We start from the raw sequence: 18,373 nt of genomic DNA on the forward strand, positions 1-18,373 counted from the left end.
TTTTTCTCCGGTACCGGGAACCGAACTCACGACCTTGCACTTGCCAGGCAGGCGCTTTGCCGCTGAGCTAAATCCCCAGCCCCCAATGTTTCATTCTTACTGATACTCTGAGCAATGTAGTTGAGGATAGAGATATGCAGTGTAAGTACCACTGTTGATTTGTATTAATTTGTCTTGAGATCCTGTATCACTTTGAGTGTTCTTGCTTTGATTTGTTTATGTTTGTGATACCAGTATGCTGCTGCTGTTCTATTTTTTTGTTTGTTTGTGTCTCATGTACTACTCTCTTTAAAATAGAAAAAAACAAAGAGTGCTGAAAGACACATGTCAAAACTGTACTGGTAGAAATTGCAGGGACCGGACTCCAGGTGAATTTTCCTTTTATTGTGTGCCTCCACTGCAAATTTTTTATAGTGAGAGATGTACTGTAAAATAAAAAACTACAGGTAAATACTACATTGAAAAGAATAAAATAGTGAATTACCTACAAATTCTATTGGTTTATACAGGAGCAGAACACCAGAATTCAAAAAAGTTACTAAGAATATGAATCAGAACTATGGTATTCTCAAATAATGTTCTCAGTTTTATCATGGTGTTCTCTAATGGCATGTCCCTTCCTGCTAGAGGAGGCATGGTACGGCTAATAACAAAGAACTAAAGATCCTCCTGACTACTCAAAGGATGGACTGTTATGGAGCTCCCTGAGAATAATACAAGGCCTGTTCTCATGAGGGAGAAATGGTACCCTTCCTTAATGGACTGTAAGATTCTCCTATGCACACCAGAGATTCTAAACTGTGGCTTTCAGGTAGAATAGACAAATGTAGTCTCAGCCTAAATCTAGGAGACAAAACTAAGTCTGATTTTGAATAAATCTCCATTCATAATGAATTCAGAAACACACTTGGCAAGAGGGAAGAAATAATGAGATCTATACTTAAAAGCTTTTAGAAGACTTGAAGGGACCCAGTTCTGCTCTCTGTCTCCCAAAAAGAGGCCAGTCCCAGAGGGATGTGGCAGTCATGTTCATTGGCCCCTTTCCTCCTCCCAGTAAGGTGGGTATAGGCAGGCAAGTGGGGCACACAGTATCAAGAATTAACTTTTGCACTCCATTATGTCAAATTTATATCAAAATCGGAGGATGATATGACACTCGGTGAATTGTACTTCTCAAAGGGGAAGGGAGCCAGGAAATGGAGGTTTCTGAAAGCCAGGAAAGACAGATTGTGCAGATCCGTGTCAAGAATGCCCTTATTTCTTACCTTATTGCCCTTAAAGTTTAAGTCCATATGTCAGTCTCTCTCTGCACCTCCAGATCTGATCTTGGATGGGGAAAAGAACTCTGAATAGCAGGATCATGCGTTCTAGTCCAACCTTTGCAACTTGGCAGATTAGTAAGACCTTGTCATACAACAAAGAACTTCTGGACTACAGGGTTCAATACTTGTTACTGAACACACACACACACACACACACATGCACACACAAAGCTGATTAATTTCCCTCTTTGTTATTGATATCCTGAACTTATTTTGAAGACTTTTAACTAGAAGCTGACTTGTTCTTGCATCAGATTTCCCATCATATTCCTGCACCAAGCTACCAATTTTCTATTTTCTGGGACTCTGGTACTCTTTCAGAATTAGACCCATTTCAACAACATGTCAATCTTTTTCTTTTTCCAAAAGCATTCAAAAGTGAATGTATTTAACCATACTTAGCTGATAATAGAACAAACTGGTGAATAATAATTCATGCTATATAGCTTGTTCAATGAGCTTAAAACGGAAAGTTGGTTGGAGGAAGGCAGAGGAACTCTGTCTTGTAAGAATTAGAATTGCGGGCTCTATAATCATGGGACATTAGCTCGATGTATCAGTGGTTAGAAATGTACACGATAGGAACTCTAGGGATCTTCTGGATTCTTTGTTTAAGTTTCTGGTCAACCATAGCCACAATGTAACACTTGTGTGGAGTTACTGTCTGCACTGTGGAGTCATTGCACAGTTCTCTTTGTATGTGCAAAGTAATCAGTCATTCAAATCACGGATCCTTGGTGATCCTTAGAGCCATTCAATACCTCTATCCCAGTTTCTCCCATTCAGCCATTACACAGTCAGTTATACAAGGGATACACTTCACATAAAATGGCCTGTCACTGATTATACTAAATCCCATTTGGCTTTGATGGAGAAGTTGATAAAGTTGGTGTCCACCAGGATAGATAAGGTGGGCCCAGTTGCACATTATATTGAAAGAATAAGCAGGAAGAATGTTGGGGGACTTCTCTTTCTTTCAGAGCACTGGGCTCTTTCTTTCCTTCTCTTTAGGTTTTAATCTATCCTTTTCTTTGAGTCTCTGATCTCTGAGAATAAGCATTCACTTCATGGTCACATACTTTCTTGCTTTCTAGTTTTCCATGTTCAAGCCACACTCCCACGTCTTCCAGAATCCAACAGCTTGTCAATTTTGGGGAGCTTCAGTATGACTATAACCTGACTGTAGCTTATTTACTGAATTGCTAATAAAAGTGACACTCCATCAATTACTTTCTATTTACTTAAAATTTTTAATTGAAAAATGAAAACTGTATACATTTATATCATTCAAGAGAATGGTTAGATATATGTGTGCACTGGGGAATGGCTAAATAAACTAATATATATATATATATATACATCATTTATTTACTATATTTTCATGGAGAAAACAATTACAACCCTTCTTTCTCAGCAGTTTTCACACGTGTGATGTTTTAATGAGGCCACGTTTGTTTTACATCATGAACACACTCACTGTGGGTATTTGGTACATGTACATGTCACACCTTATTTCTGTTCACCTTCCTTTCCCCTAACCCCTCCACCTTCTCTCCATCTCTTAGTCTCTTCCCATTTGCCAAAGATCTACTTTTCTGTTTCCTAATGTATTTTATTTTACTCTTGTATTTATTTATACTTTCATTTTCTCGTATAAGAGAAAGCATATGATTTTCAAGCTTGTTGGGCCAATTTATTGCATTGAGCATTATGGTTCAAGATGTATTCATTTTTCTACACATGCCTTAAATTTATCCTTTCTTATAGCAGAGTACATACTGGCATATATTCACATTTTCTTTGTCCATTCATCTATTGAAGGACATATGGGGTATTTCTAAAATTTAACTATTACAAATTGTATTGCTATAAACATGGGTATTCATGTATCACTGTAATATGATGGCTTAACTCTTTTGGAAAGAAACCTAGGTGGGGGAAATCACAATGGAATGGAATTTCTAATTTTAATTTTTTTGAGGAATTTCGATACTGTTCTCCATAGTGGTTTTACTAGTTTATATGTCCTCCAACAATGGACAAGTGTTGCCTTTTCCTGCTACCTTACGAGCATTTGTTGTTACTTGATTTCATAATGATGCCTTTCTTTCTGCAGTAACATGAAATCTCAGCATTTAATCTGCATTTCTCTAATGACTGCAATTTATTTTTGTTTACCCTCCTGGGTAAATGAAATTACATATTCTTTTACCAACATCTACCCAATACTCCCAGAGGCCAGCCTCTGGTAGCCAACATTCAGTTTAATTCTGAGTTCAACTTTGTAGGATTCCATGTAGATTCCATGTATCAGGTGGTATTTTCCTTTCTGTGCTTGGTTTATTTAAGACAACGTGATGTCCTCTAGCTTCTTCCAGGTTGTCACAAGCTACAGAGTTTCTTTCATTTAAATATTGGAAAGTATTCCTTTGAGTATCAATGCCACATTTTCTTAATTCATTCACCTATGGATGAATTAGCAATAGTAGCCAATCTACAAAGAATATGGGCTACAGAGCTCTTTTCAGCATACTGATTTCTGTTCCTCAGATATATATATACCCAGACACTGGACTTCTGGCTGAGGTGATAGCTCTATTTTTAATGTTTTGAGAAATCTTCATACTGTTTTCTGTATGGCTGCATCATTTACATTTCCACCAACAGTGTATAAGAACTTCTTTTCTCCACATCCTCATTACTATTTATACTTTATTTTGTTTTGATAACAGCCCTTGTAACTGGGGTAAGATGGGATCTCTTTGAGATTTTGATTTACATTTCCCTAATTGGTGATCATACTGAGCATTATATCATACATTTGTCTACTATTTGTATATCTTCCTTTAAAGAAGTGTATATTCAGATTGTTTTCCCATTTCTTAATTGTATTACTTGTTATGTTGTTAAGTTTTTTGAATTCCTTGTATGTTATGCGTATATACTGTCCGTCAGATGAGGGAGCATGCAGAGGATGTCTACCTACTGGAGGCTGAAGGGTTCAGTCCCAGGTCTGGAACTCACTGCAGTGTTCCATGCAAGTCCCTATCAGGCTGATGGGTCTGAGATGGAAGGTTGAAGAGTATATGCTGGCAGACTGAAAGATCCAAGGTGGAAGCCAAAGAGTCTGCACTAGAAGACAGGAGATGATGTCCAAGCTGAAGGTGAACACTGGAGCTCCTGTAAAGAACAGAAGTTAGTCTGTCCTTCATTTCCCTTTTATACCATCCAGGTGGCCCTAGGATGGGTCCTCTGCATCCTATTGTGCAAGCAGCCACCCTAGAGCAGGTCTCTACACCCTAGGGTGTAGATTTGCTGAGCCAATTTTGTTAAGCTACTAAATTTCTCAAACTGACACAATCAATAAACCAGATGATTTAAAATATGTGCATTTTAAAAATGTACATATCTGGGTTTTCTTTGTTTTAATTTTGAATTTAATTATGTTGAATTTAATTTCTTTTCATTTAATGTTACATCTTCTCTAGTATAGTATAATAGATTATGTTGATGGATGTTCTATGTACACCTCAAAATGCATGAACTTTTCAATTACTGAGCTTTTGATGGCTATCAGGATGATTTGATAGACTGCATTGTTTAGTCTACTGGTTGTTTATGTTATGGGGAGAGAACATTGAAATATCCAGAGCTAACTGTTCCTTTATAATTAATTTTCCAGTTTTCTTCAGTCTTTCTTTAATTTATTTTAATCTTTTGTTAGATGAATAAAGTGTAATTTTTATATCATCTTGCTTTATTGACTCATATCTTTACGGGGTATCTTTTTATGTTTTAAATTTTATTTTAAAGAGTGTAGTAAATGAGAAACAAAGAGAAAAATAGAATAATAGCAGCATACCAGTATCACAAACATAAACAAACCAAACAAGAACATTTAAAGTGATACAGGGTTTCAAGACAAAATAATACAAATTGACAGTGGTTGTTATATTTTCTGGTAAACTGAGCAACGTAGTTAGAATGTCTTTTATGTAACTGACAATAAGCCTTTTGGTTAAACCTATTTTCTGTATGAATAGAACAACTCCAGGCCTCTTATGCTTATTATTCCTATAGTATTTTCTTCCATATTTTTATTTTCAACTTTAAGTATGTCTTTTAGACACTGCATAGTTTTCCTTTCTCTTATTCAGCCTAATAATCTCCTTGGATTAAACTGTTTGGTTCACTCACATTGGTATCATTATTAGTATTATTATAGATCTGGTCATTTTAGTATTTGTGTTTGATTTGGCATGTGTTTCTCTTTCCACTCTTTTGTCTGTCTTTCTTTGTGTTAAACGTATACTTTTAAATAGCTGCTCTGGTGATTACAAACAATATGTTTCTTTAATTTTTCATAATCTACTTCATGTTATTCTGACTTACTTCACTTAAAATAAGGTAAATTTTCACCAACTGACCTCCAGTTCCCATCCTTTGCTGGTGTATATATCATCTTACTAGCATATATATCTAAAGAGATTTAAATCCAACAGCACATTGTTATAATTTTGCTTCATAAAAGCAAGCCTTTTAAATAAATTATGAAAATAAGATAGTTATGAGTTATGATGCTTTTCTTTTTTATTATGCATCTGAGTTACATTTTCATGTCATTTCCCTTTAGTTATCCTATAACATTTATTACAGTATTGGTGTTATAATACACAATTGCTAACAGTTGTTTCTCTTGGTCTTTTTTCATTAGAATTGTCTTTACAGTATTATGTCTGCATATTTGAAGGCCATTTTAACTGGATATGGAGTTCTGAATTAACAGATTTTTCTTTTTTCTCAGTATTTTGAATATACAGAAGAGCCTTAACTTATGATTGGGTTACATCTTGATAGTCACATCATAACTTGAAACAATCATTGCATATGCAAATAACCAGGTCAGCATCAGAGCTTAGCACTATAGTCCACTACAGCACCTCAAATGTTCCACTTCATGATCATTCACTGACTGGGCCAGCACTACCAGAAAGTATCATACTTTATCCCAACTGCCTGGAGTAGAGATCAAAGTTCAAAACTGGAAGTATCAGGAGACCTTTGTTTACCTCTGTTGGAGAAAATGCTTCCCTGAAGCTCAGCAACCTGGCTGAATAGAGGAGGAGTCATGTCTGAGAGACTCAGAGAAGGTCAACTTTAAACACAGGTATTTGGAAGAAGAGGTGGGACATACACCCTGTTGCAAAAAATCAATATGGAAAAGACTTACAGATTAAACAAAATATGCACATAGTGGTCTGCCAGGACTGGCCTGCAGGGCCTCCACCCTTCACTATTACAGAAATCACCATTTTGAGAACTTCCCAAATATCTGGAGGGGCCCAAGTAGCATGGCAACATCTAGTTTCACAGGATAGACTTGGGATATTCAGGACCTTCATTTCATTGTCTCCCTCCAAACATAGAGGAGGCTATAGCAAAACACAGAGGAGGTAGTATTTTCACTGGCACACACAAAAGTGAGTGATTGGGGATGGGAGTGGCTTCCTCTCTACCCTCTAGATCTCAGTCTTGGAGAGAATAAACAAGTGATCACTGCCTATGTCAGCAGTCTTCAATATCTGACCCATGGCACATGTGGGTCACTTCCAGGAGCCTGTAGTTTATCTCACAACAACTGGGACATTCATCTAGTACACAGAAATAGCAGTGGTCCAATCTGAGTTCATATTCTTCACCTCAGACACACTTAAGTTTGCATCCAGCTCTCACTGCCCTGCTCCAATCCTAGACCTGCCAGGAACTCTGTCTGACATCTAGCACCAGACTCTAGGTAACATGGGTATACATGAGGTGTTCCAATCCTGCATGAATCTCCACCTGGTAGTGAAAACATACACAGCAGCCAGGTGTGGGGGCACATATCTATAATCTGAGAAGTCATGATGCTGAGGCAAGAGGATCGCCAAGAGTTCAAGGCCAGGCTGGGCTACATAGTGAGTTCAAGGTCAGTTTGAACTACGTAGTAAGACCCTGTCTCAAGAAATGTATACACAGCAGAGTCAACCAATGTGAACATAGAATATCAGATCTAAAAGACAGAGTTGATGCTGGTGATCATCAAATGAAAAATGTCTTAAAAAACAAGGGACTACAAAAAATTAATCCAACAGCAGCTAGATGATGCAAAGAAGACTAATGTAAGATTAATTGCAATCAATGAAGAATCAGAAGATTGTAAAGCATGGAAAAGGAGATATAAAGCATGAAAAAGACTTTGACATATAGAAAAATGAGGCATACAGAAATCCAAACAGCCATGATCAGAAAAAATACACCAAAGCATATAATAGTCAGGAATTCAGATAATCAACACATGAATATTAAAAACTGTTGGAGACAAGAAACAAATCAACTATAATGGAAAAGCCATCAGAATCATGGCAGACTTCTCAATACAATCTCTGTGGTCAAGGAGAGCACACAGTGAAATATTTCAAGCCCTGTAAGAAAACAATCTCCAACCCAGACTGATGTACCCTGCAGAATTATCTTTCAAAATTGATGGAGAAAAAAGATACTTCCACTATAAAGAACACCTGAAGAAATTCAGGAGGACCAAATCAAAAAGCTCTGAATGATATTCTAGAAAATGACAATAAAGGAACAATTTCAAGAATCCCAATAGAACAAATTCACCAGGCAAGACAAGCAATTAAATAGAAGGGCAAAATAAGTAAGTAACAACAGGAAAATAATATAATGAAAAGGACAAGCCAATATCTATAAGTTATAGCCATCATTATGAATGACTTCAATTCCCCAATCAAAAGAAACATATTGGCAGATTGGATCAAGAAACAAGATTCAACAATATGGCACATACAAAAAGCACATGTAATTCAAAGAGAAATTCATAGATTGAAAGTCAAAGGGTGGAAAACAATACAATGCTCCATGCAACAGAAACCTGGAGAAAAGTAGGAGTAGCTATTCTAATTACAGACAAAATGAATTTTAATCTATCATTATTTGCATGATTGTATTATGACATGGTACTCTACATAGAAGACCCCCAAAACTCCACCAAAAGACTACTAGATTTAATAACCAAATTCAGTTGTGTAGCAGCATATAAAATCAGCACTCAAAAATCAATAGCATTCCAGTACACTAATAATAAAACTCACTGAGAGAGAAATTAGGGAAATAATGCCTCTCATAATAGCATCAAGAAAAATGAAGTAGTTAGGAACAAATCTAACAAAGGAAATAAAAGACCTTTATATTGAAAACTATGGTACTCTGAAAAAGGAGATGAAAATGATGTTAGAAAAGTGGAAAGATGTTCCTTTTTCTTGGATAGGCAGAGTCAATAAAGTAAAAATAGCCATACTTCCAAAACTGTTATACATATTTAATGCAATCCCAATCAAAATACCAATAGCATACCTTACAAAACTGGAGAAAACAATTCTAAAATTCATTTGGAACCAGAAGAGACCTAAAACAGCAAAAGCAATTCTGGGCAAAAGGGCAAGGCAGGGGCCATCAGAGTCCCTAATTTTAATTATTGTTTTGGCTACTTTCTGTATTACTGGGACAAAATACCCAATACCCCAAATTAAGGAAGGAAAGATTTGTTTAGCTCACAGTTTGTAGACGTTTCAGTTCCTAATCAACTGGCTCCAAGGCAGGGTGGCACGGTAGAGGGGCAACAGTTCACGGTGGCAGAAGACAGCAAAATTAGCAAGAGCAAAAGGGGGGATAACAAACCTCTTTCCCTCCCTTATGTTGTAAGAAGGCTACCCTGCCCCCCTGGGTGGGTATAGAGCTCACTCAATCTCCATGCCCTCCTCTTGCACAGGATGAGGATGTTTACAAAGTAAGGATCATGGCTCCCTGTTGAGTCACTTAGTTAAAATTTTGAACTTCTCAAGTTGACACAAGGTATCAACTACTATTTATATTACAAAGTCACCATGATAAAAAATATACTACTACATTTATATTACAAAGTCACCATGATAAAAAATAGCATGGTCCTGGCAAAACAAACAAACAACAAAAAAAGCAATCCAGGGTCAGTGGAATAGATTACAAGATGCAGAAACAACTCCAGACATACTCAGCTACCTTATCTTTGACAAAAAGGCCAAACATCTTCACTGGAAAGTAGTGTTATTATGGCCATTGTAGGTACTTATTGTCCTTGTATGGAAAAGCTCTTGAATTTGTAATTTATTTTACAACTAGACTCTTTAAAAATTAATTAATTATCATCGATTTTTGTACCAGAGCTTTTAGATTTCTTAGGATCTCAATCTTATTACTCAGAAGGATTCTTAGCCCTTCTTTTCTGACATTAATTTTTGCTCACTAAGTTTCATATTTCTTTGCACTTTGTCAAATATTCAAAATGACATTGGATGTTAATTATATCAATAAATACCCTTGGCTAGTCACTGATCTTATTTGAAATGTATTTAAAATAAGTACTAAGCAGGTACTATAATGTTATTTACTTTAGATATCAGATAGAATTTATCATACTTAAGCAATTTACTTCTATTCATTTTTTGAGTCTTTACTTGGAATGACTATTGAAATTTATCAAATGCCCTTAAAGAGTTGATTGATGTAATCATTTATTTCTCTACTTAAATGTACTGATATAAAGGATTATAATGAGTGTGTCCTGATTATGAATTATTTTTACATTGCTTAAATAAACCTTACTGGATTATGCTGCTTTATTCTTTGGTGCAGAATGAGAACCTATCTCTTAGGCTTTATTTGAGCCTCTCGCATGCTTATCTGTAAATGAAGAAGATCTACATATAAGGGTACAGGCCATGTCCATAGATTAAAAGACTCAGTATGTATAACATTGCAGTTCTGGACTTTTACATTCAATACAATCTGTACTAAAATTTCAACACACCTTACCATTTTCTTTCAGACTTTGACAAAGAGGTCCATTAACATTAAGCAAAGACAAACTATTTAGTGAGCCAGAAGAGTTTTAAAAAGTAATTAAAATTTTTGATACTTTCACTTCTTAATTTTAAAATTTCCTTTGCTGTTACTACTAAAAGAGAGTGATACTGACATAAAAAATGATATGGCAATGTAAGACTATGCAGACTCCAGAAATAAATTCCTATACATTTAGTCAATTGGTTTGTGACAGTGAATAAAGCAATTCAAAGACTACTCTTTGGGCCACTGGATAGTTACAGGACAAAATATACAGTTAGATCTCCAACTTATGCTGAATACCAACATGAATTCACAATGGATCATAGACTTAAGTGTAAGTATGAAATAATATCAGAATGAAGCAGAAAAAATCTTTGAGACATTGGCTTAGACAAAGTTTTTTTATAACTCCACACACAGCATGGCTAATCAAAGAAAAAAATTGATGAATTTTACCACATCAAAATCAAAACTTTTGCATTTTAAAAGAAGGCATTAAAATGAAAAGACAAGCTAGAGAGTAGAAGAAAATATGTGAAACAAACAAACACACAGGACACGTTACAAAAATTGAACAGTTCTAATAACTAAGGCCAACAATAACAAATATTAGTGAGAATGTGTGAAAATAGTGGTACATTCTTAGGCATCCACAGAATAGAAATAAACACCCATCATCCAAGTCCGCAAAACCCTTACCCACAAGACTGCACATTACAGGCATTATGTGCTCAGAGCAGTAATACAGTAGCTGAAACCGTAAACCAGTGTTCAGCCGTTGGTGAATGGATAGGATAAACATGATATTCCTTAGGAAAGAATATTATTCAACAATAAAACAAAAGTAACTATTAGTACATTCTGTATCATAGATGAAACTTAAAAATTATGCCAAGTGAAAGAAATTAAAGGGTTGGGGATTTAGCTCAGCGGCACAGCACCTGCCCAGCAAGTGCAAGGTCATGAGTTTGATTCCTGGTACCGGAAGAAAAACAAACAAACAAACAAACAACAAACAAACAAAAAACCAAGTGAAAGAAATTAGATACAAAAAATGACAAATATAAACACACAAAATGTCCAGAAAAATCTAATGTAAAGAGATAGGAAATAGATTTGTAATTGACTGGAGGTAAGAACAGAGATTAACTGTAGATAAGAATGAACAGTCTCTTTGTGTATATATTGTGGGTGAGAAATAAAAATTTTATAAAACTGACACTGGTTGTATTGTTAGGGAACATTACTAAAAGAATTTAAATGTATATTGAAATGGGTGCATTCTATGATATGTAAAATATATCACAGTAAAGTTGCTTAAAATTTTATTGGCCATATCAATAGGTATATGAAAAAATCAACAACAGCAATAATCATCAGAAAGATACAAATGAAAAGTACAACATTTCAGCTCCCCCCAGTAAGGATGGAGGTCTAAAAGGGAAAACTCCCAGGTGTTGGTGAAAATGTAGAGAAAGGGGAGCACTTGCACACTGTTGGTGAAAATTTAAGTTAGCCCCACCATTATGAAAAACTGCATGGAGATTCCTCAGGAAATTAAAAATAGAAATACTGTAGGATCCAGGAATACTTCTACTGCATACATAGTGACCAGAAATGAAATCAGTATGTCAGAGGCATCTGTATATGCATGTTGCAGCACTATTCACATTGGCCAAGAAATAACATGCATATACAGATGCCTCTGACATACTGATTCCTGGATCAGTTTTGTTTTTGTAATTTAAAATCTCTGTGCCTTTTCTTTTTTCCTTTTTTATTTCATACACTATCACCTCCACTACAGTGTTAATGCACATCATGAGGGCAGACATACTTCTCCTGGTTAACATCTTAGGAGAGAAAGCGCTTCATCTTTTACCATTAAAATGACCGTCACTAACTGTGATGTTGACCAAGAGATTTTGTATACATTTATACATGTATCTGTTTGAGGAAATTCCCTATGAGTCTAAATTTCTGGGTTTTTTTATGATGAGTGAGTTCAATTTTGACACAGTTTTTAAGCTATATTGAGTGCCATCCTTACCAAACCAAGTCTATAGTGTCCTTCTAATCACTGTCTGAACAATGACTGAATTTTCTGTGGCCTCCTAGAAGCTCTCCTAACCATTTTCCATCTTACACATGATTAATTGCTTAAAGTAGCATTTCTTTCTCTTGGTAGGAATTCAGAAACCTCACAGATAACTGATGAGGAAAACAAAACTTTAGGAAACCAAAATTTAAGATCAAAACAGCCAGCTTGCACAGAACAACTCTCTAGCTGAAACATTCCTTCCACTTCTGTTATCTTGCTTGGACAACAACCCCCAAACCCCTGTGTCTAACCATGCCCTGTTCTGCTTTTATAACAGCCTATGCACTCAGCCTAAAACCCCTAAAAGAATCAAGAGATGCTCAGGGCTCAGACTTTGGGGCACTTCGCTCCTCCGGATCCCTCTACCTCTCAGAGTGCTGCTTGGTTTTTTGGTGGTGAGGCGTTTGCTACAACATCCACAATCATCCATATACATCTAATTTTACTCCAATTTTTGTTACATTTCATAAATTTTTAGATTCCACCTATGTGTCTATGTATTTATTCATCTATTTTGAGGTTGGTATTTGTGTTTTGTGTTCTTAAACTTCTTCCTCTCCTCCACACATAGTTGTTACTTCTTTCTTTTTTTAATGGCATCTTTTACTTTTCATGGATTTAGGAGTTTCTAATGAATGCAACATTATGCAGGAATTTTCTTCTCATCTGTGTTCTAACAAAACTAAATATTAAAAAAATAAATGAAATTTTAAAAAGTTGATGGAAGCCAATATTTCAGTTATGTCAATGATATAGTTGAATTCTGGATCATGGTGTACAAGGGGCATTGCACTTCTCTGCAGAACACCAGACACTGACCTCCCACCAGTCAAAAATGACAATGCATCAGAGCGAGCCTTCCATTTGGAGGGTGGTGAGAGCTGGTAACCCTTGTTGAGGAGCATGTGGCCTTGGCGGGCAGCCAGGTCTCCCAGAGGATGGAGTGGTGCAGGACAGACCATTGCTTCCCTCCCACAGAGGGGGACAGGGGCATTTGGAAGGAAACACCAGATTCCTCACACTGTAGGGAAGTAGGACCTTTTCTAATTATTTGGAAGGAAGTAATTGTATGTTCTTTTAAATGTTTACTTTAAAGAGAGTAGTAAATGAAAAACAAGCAAACAAAAAATAGAACAGTAGCAGCATATAGTATCATGAACATAAACAAATCAAAGCAACATTCAAAGTGATACAGGGTCTCAAGACAAAATAATACAAATCAACAGTGGTTATTACCTTACATATTGCTATCCTCAACTGCATTGCTCAGATTACCAGATGTAAGAATGAAAGATTGCTCAGACCATCATAGGGAATAAGAAAATAATTTTTTTGATAAAACAGTAGAGATAATACAGAGTTTCACTAGACAAGATGGTAGGAGTTCACCATTGTAATTCCATTGCACATTGTTACCTTCAAATTAGTTGATCACACCACCAGATCTAAGTATGCAAAATCATGTATGTGTTTTTATATTCTTTTTTTTTTGTTGTTTTTGTTTTTTTTTTTTTGGGTTTTTCTCCGGTACCGGGAACTGAACTCACGGCCTTGTACTTGCCAGGCAGGTGCTTTTGCCGCTGAGCTAAGTCCCCAGCCCCTTTATATTCTTTTTTGTTCTCCAAATTACTTCTGATTCTTCTAAGGAACTTCATTTTCCTGTTTGATCAGCTTCTCTCCCTGTCCACCTTGCGCTTTCCCGTGGTGTCTGGCGTTGCATGGTCACTCACTCAATTCAAGAATAAAGCCAAGAAGCAGAGACCCTGGCTCCAGAACAGAGGCTCTGCTCTTTCATTCCATCTCTTGTGTTGCTGTAATCTGAAGTTCTCGATATACACTCAGGGTCTTGATTATAATCATGACATTGATATAGGGATGATATAGGACCTCCAAATAATCTAAATAATGTAAGGCAAATATTATATATAACTCTCAACCTGTTAGCCTACTAGATGTCTAATATGCTAAGTTCATGTTCTCTAAAATTAAAGAATGGATTGCAGGAACAATGGAAGTTAAGAGCTGAAAATATTTAGTAGGGGGACAGAAAGATTCTGTGTAAGAGAGACAAAAGGGGTCCTGAGTGGGTTCCTGGGGACTCTGCTTCTCAAGGAAGTTTATGGAGCAGAACAACGAGGTGAGGCGGTCTAAGGTGGGACAAAACTATAATCAGCTAATAAGAGTACAAGTATAGTCACTTAGGTAATGTCAATTAAATGGGGATCAAATGGGAAGCAAGTCATGTAACAAGTGTATATGGACGCTTTTCTGAAGAGGCTGAGTCAGTGGCTCTTCCTGGGCCTCCATCTAGGTGATTGATGTCTATTTAGAGTATCTGTCACTGCTTTTCATCCCTAAAGGAAGTATGTAGGTGTAATCATTTCATCTTGTGTCTTGAGGTCTGGCCTTTAAGGAACATGTCTCCACCCACAGTTGTAAAGAGTTATCTTCCGCACTGACTCCTTCGAGGGCCTAGTCCTGGCTGACTGCCTATAATGTTTCTATCTAACTTACCTGTATATGATAATATAATATGGAAGTGGTGGGAAAAGCTGGAAATTCTTTATTTTTAGGTCACTGAGTTAAAGCTCATGGATTCTTTAGTCTGAAACAGATTATCAGAGGCAATTTTTGGATCATCCTACAACTTTCAGAGAGTGCATACTTTATAATTTTAAGAAGATAAAATCTATTCTTTTTGAAAAATATTCTCAATTTAAAAATAAGCATGGATAAATAGAACTTAACCTATATAAGAGATTATCTTTAAATAGCAGAATAATTTTTTGGGGTGGGTACCGGGAATCAAACTCGGGGCCTTGCACATGCCAGACAGGTGCTCTGCCGCTGAGCTACATTTCTACAAATAAATAGAAAGAATATAAAGTGCTTAGATAACTCAGAATTTATCAATTTTCAAGAAGAAATTACTTTTTCCAGTTTATCAACCAACACATTTTTCTGAAACACATATTATCTCTCAATATGACGGTGTGTACATATGTGTTTAATGAAGTTACACTTTCAAATGGGGGAAATGCGTAGCTCAATGGTTCTCCAAAAGTGTATTCCAGAATGGTAACCTCTGGAAAGAAAAATTCACTTAGGTAATTAGTTTTCCTCTTGGGACCCACACCACACACCAACACACTCTAAGAAGTGCTTCACTTCTAAACTTCTTTCCAGTCATTTTCCAGAATATATCTTTTCCATATTAAAGCCCACATTGTCTTGAGTGTTTAACTTTAAACAAAATACCCTTTAGGAAAAACAGATCTAAGCCCATGTTCTGCCTTAGTGAGCTATCAATGTATGGTTATTAATTACAGTACATATAATACAATAAGGAGCACAATTATTATACATTTTTGCCAAAGATAAATTTTCAAACCTGTGCATGCTATTTTAGCCAAATCATGTGGGAAAAGATTATCAAAAACTTAAACCAAAGGCTTTTATTCTCATCTCAACAACCTAGGCCCTTACCCTATCATTAACAATAGTAAAATGTTCAAAATAATATTTGAGAACTTCAAAAAAATTGACAACAATGAGCAAAAGAGACTTTATGAAGAGGATAAATATTTTATTGTCCAAATATGCCTAGCATTTTGCTGTTTTATAAATCATAGACATTTTTGGTCAAATATACATCTGAATATAAACATGACCGAAATGATCAAAGCATAAATGCTAACTGGTCTGGCAAGACTGTGACTTTTGAATGGGACCGTTTGGAGAATTTCCTATCAGAGTAGATCCTGGTATTTCTAGCTTTTGAGCTATGAAAACAGTACCTGGCTCAGAATAAGGAATCTTACTTAGGACTATAATACGTAAAACTGATTAATGTTGTTCTGGATCTATTAGAGCCATGAGCCCACCAGGCTTCCCGCCCCCCTAAGAGCATCTGCTTCACCCTAAGCAGCAGAGCATGATTCCACAGCATAGCATTCTGTAAAATACTTTTTAAACTCGATTTCTACGTCTTAGGGAATGGCTGTAGGAGCCCGTGAGAAACACTGATTTCATGTGACCTGATCTCTTTTCAGAAGCTCTCTTGTGTTCTAATCTTTTCAATATTTGGAAACCCATCTTAAATAATATTATTCTAAGATGTTTCTTCTAGTACTTTCACATAATTGACATAGTTATGGATTTCAATATAATTTTCTTTCAGCATTTTCTTGGAGATTTTTGACTTTATGGTGTCATTATAGATTTTATTCGTGACTTACTAAGAACAATTTTTTAAAAAAATCAAAAAGAATAATGATTGTCCCAAGCATTGCTGGATATAACTCTTCACTGTCAATAAGTTTATGGAAAGCCAGAATAATATTTAATCTCTGTTTTTCTTCAGCTTTTACCTAAGTTTTGAGCCTCAATTTTCATTTATGCTGATATTTATGAAGGGCTTGGGATACCCGCTAGTCTTGAATAGGGAATGTGACTTTTCATCTATTCTATCTTTCACAGCACAAAATCGAAAAATAACAGAAATGCTGACTAACTTATATATCATTGAAGTTAATCCATTATCATAAACGGTACCAATAGTAGAAAGAGAAGTCACAGAGCAGGAACTATAGGATAAGATCCAAGGAAGTCACCTTTAAAGTGGAAATATGCTTGTAAGGGTTCCTATCGATTATTTCGGAACATCACACTTTAAGTCAGAAATACTAAGACACTTAAATTCAGTGGCAGACTCCTGGAAAATCTGTGGGAATACTAAGAAGGCTTTCCAATTTTCCTGTGGTATATTTTTACTTTTGTTCAAGTGAAACACATCTCTTTACTACAAAGTGCAGGAGGAAAACACTGAAGGAGGCTGATGCAGGACAATCACAAGTCCTGGACCTGCCTGGGTAATTTAGTGAGATCCTGGCTGAAATTAAAAAAATAAAAAGGGCTGGGGATGTAGTTTAGTGGTAGAGTATCATCTTGGGTTTGATCCCTAGTATCACACAAAACAAAACAGAACAAACTTATGTATGTGTAAACTGTTCCAGGTTGTGATACCATAATAAAGACTTTAAAATTATAGAAAAACTACCTTGGGACAATTTCATTAAACAATGGAATGCACTTATATTTGCCCTCCAAGGAACAAGCATTTTCAGAGAATTTGTTAGAGCAGGCTGAACTAAAACTGAAAAAATAAGAACTTGGAAAAAAGTCCACAAAAAGACATTTCTCACTCAGACTTGTTGTGTCCAAGGATGAACTTTCTCTCCTTGGGATTTTTTTTTCTTTTCGTATTCTGAATGTTTACCCCCTCTTTTAGACACAGTTGTGTTGCTTTCAGCCTTTTTTGAATTTTCCAGATCAACTTAACACATTTTCATCTCACAGTGATAACAATAGAAGTGATTTGAATGAATTATCAGCACAGTGTAGTATTTTCCCCTGAAAACTCAAACTTGAGAGTACAACTTTCATGGGATTTATCTCCCACTGAACAATATAGCATTTTATTTTTGGTTCTTTTGCCCTCCTCAGAGCTTTGTACTTCCTCTTTCTACCCAACCTGCTTTCCATCAGATGCCTTTGGGAGGAGGACAGTGGCACAGCGGCCTCCCCTCTTTTCCCTGGGTGACTCTCACCTTTAAATTACTGCAGATCTGTGACAAGGAGGCCTGACAGCACAGTTGTACCAGAGCTGGATGCTCGGAAAAGCTTTCGTTTCCCTTTTCTAGGCAGCATCTTATTTACTATGTTGTAATGTAATGGTCAGAACTAAATTCTAACAGTGACTCCTCTTCAGCGTTGTAGTGGCAGCTGCAAATGCTTCAGTTAATTAAAGCAACCTAGACTCAAACCAAGGTTCCTGTGAAAGCCTTAATCAGAAACAGCTACCACTATTGAATAGCTCTCAGCTTTTAAAATGAGAAAGGGGAGAAAAATGATTTTTTAAAAAATCTAATTACAAAACTGTGGTGCTTTTGAGAATGGATGCTGGAGTTGAACTGAATAACTCAGCTGTCCACCCCTTGCTGCTGTA

The 18,373-nt window shown here is 36.1% G+C and overlaps 1 pseudogene; it reads right to left on the reverse strand.

The window, feature by feature from the left end:
• Positions 1–1,782: 1,782 nt before the first annotated feature.
• LOC102011212 overlaps positions 1,783–18,373 on the reverse strand; it is a 35,654-nt pseudogene continuing 19,063 nt past the window's right edge.

This window comes from Chinchilla lanigera, unplaced genomic scaffold, assembly GCF_000276665.1.
Source record: "Chinchilla lanigera isolate Chin_1 unplaced genomic scaffold, ChiLan1.0 scaffold00093, whole genome shotgun sequence".
In the NCBI taxonomy this organism is placed as follows: domain Eukaryota; kingdom Metazoa; phylum Chordata; class Mammalia; order Rodentia; family Chinchillidae; genus Chinchilla; species Chinchilla lanigera.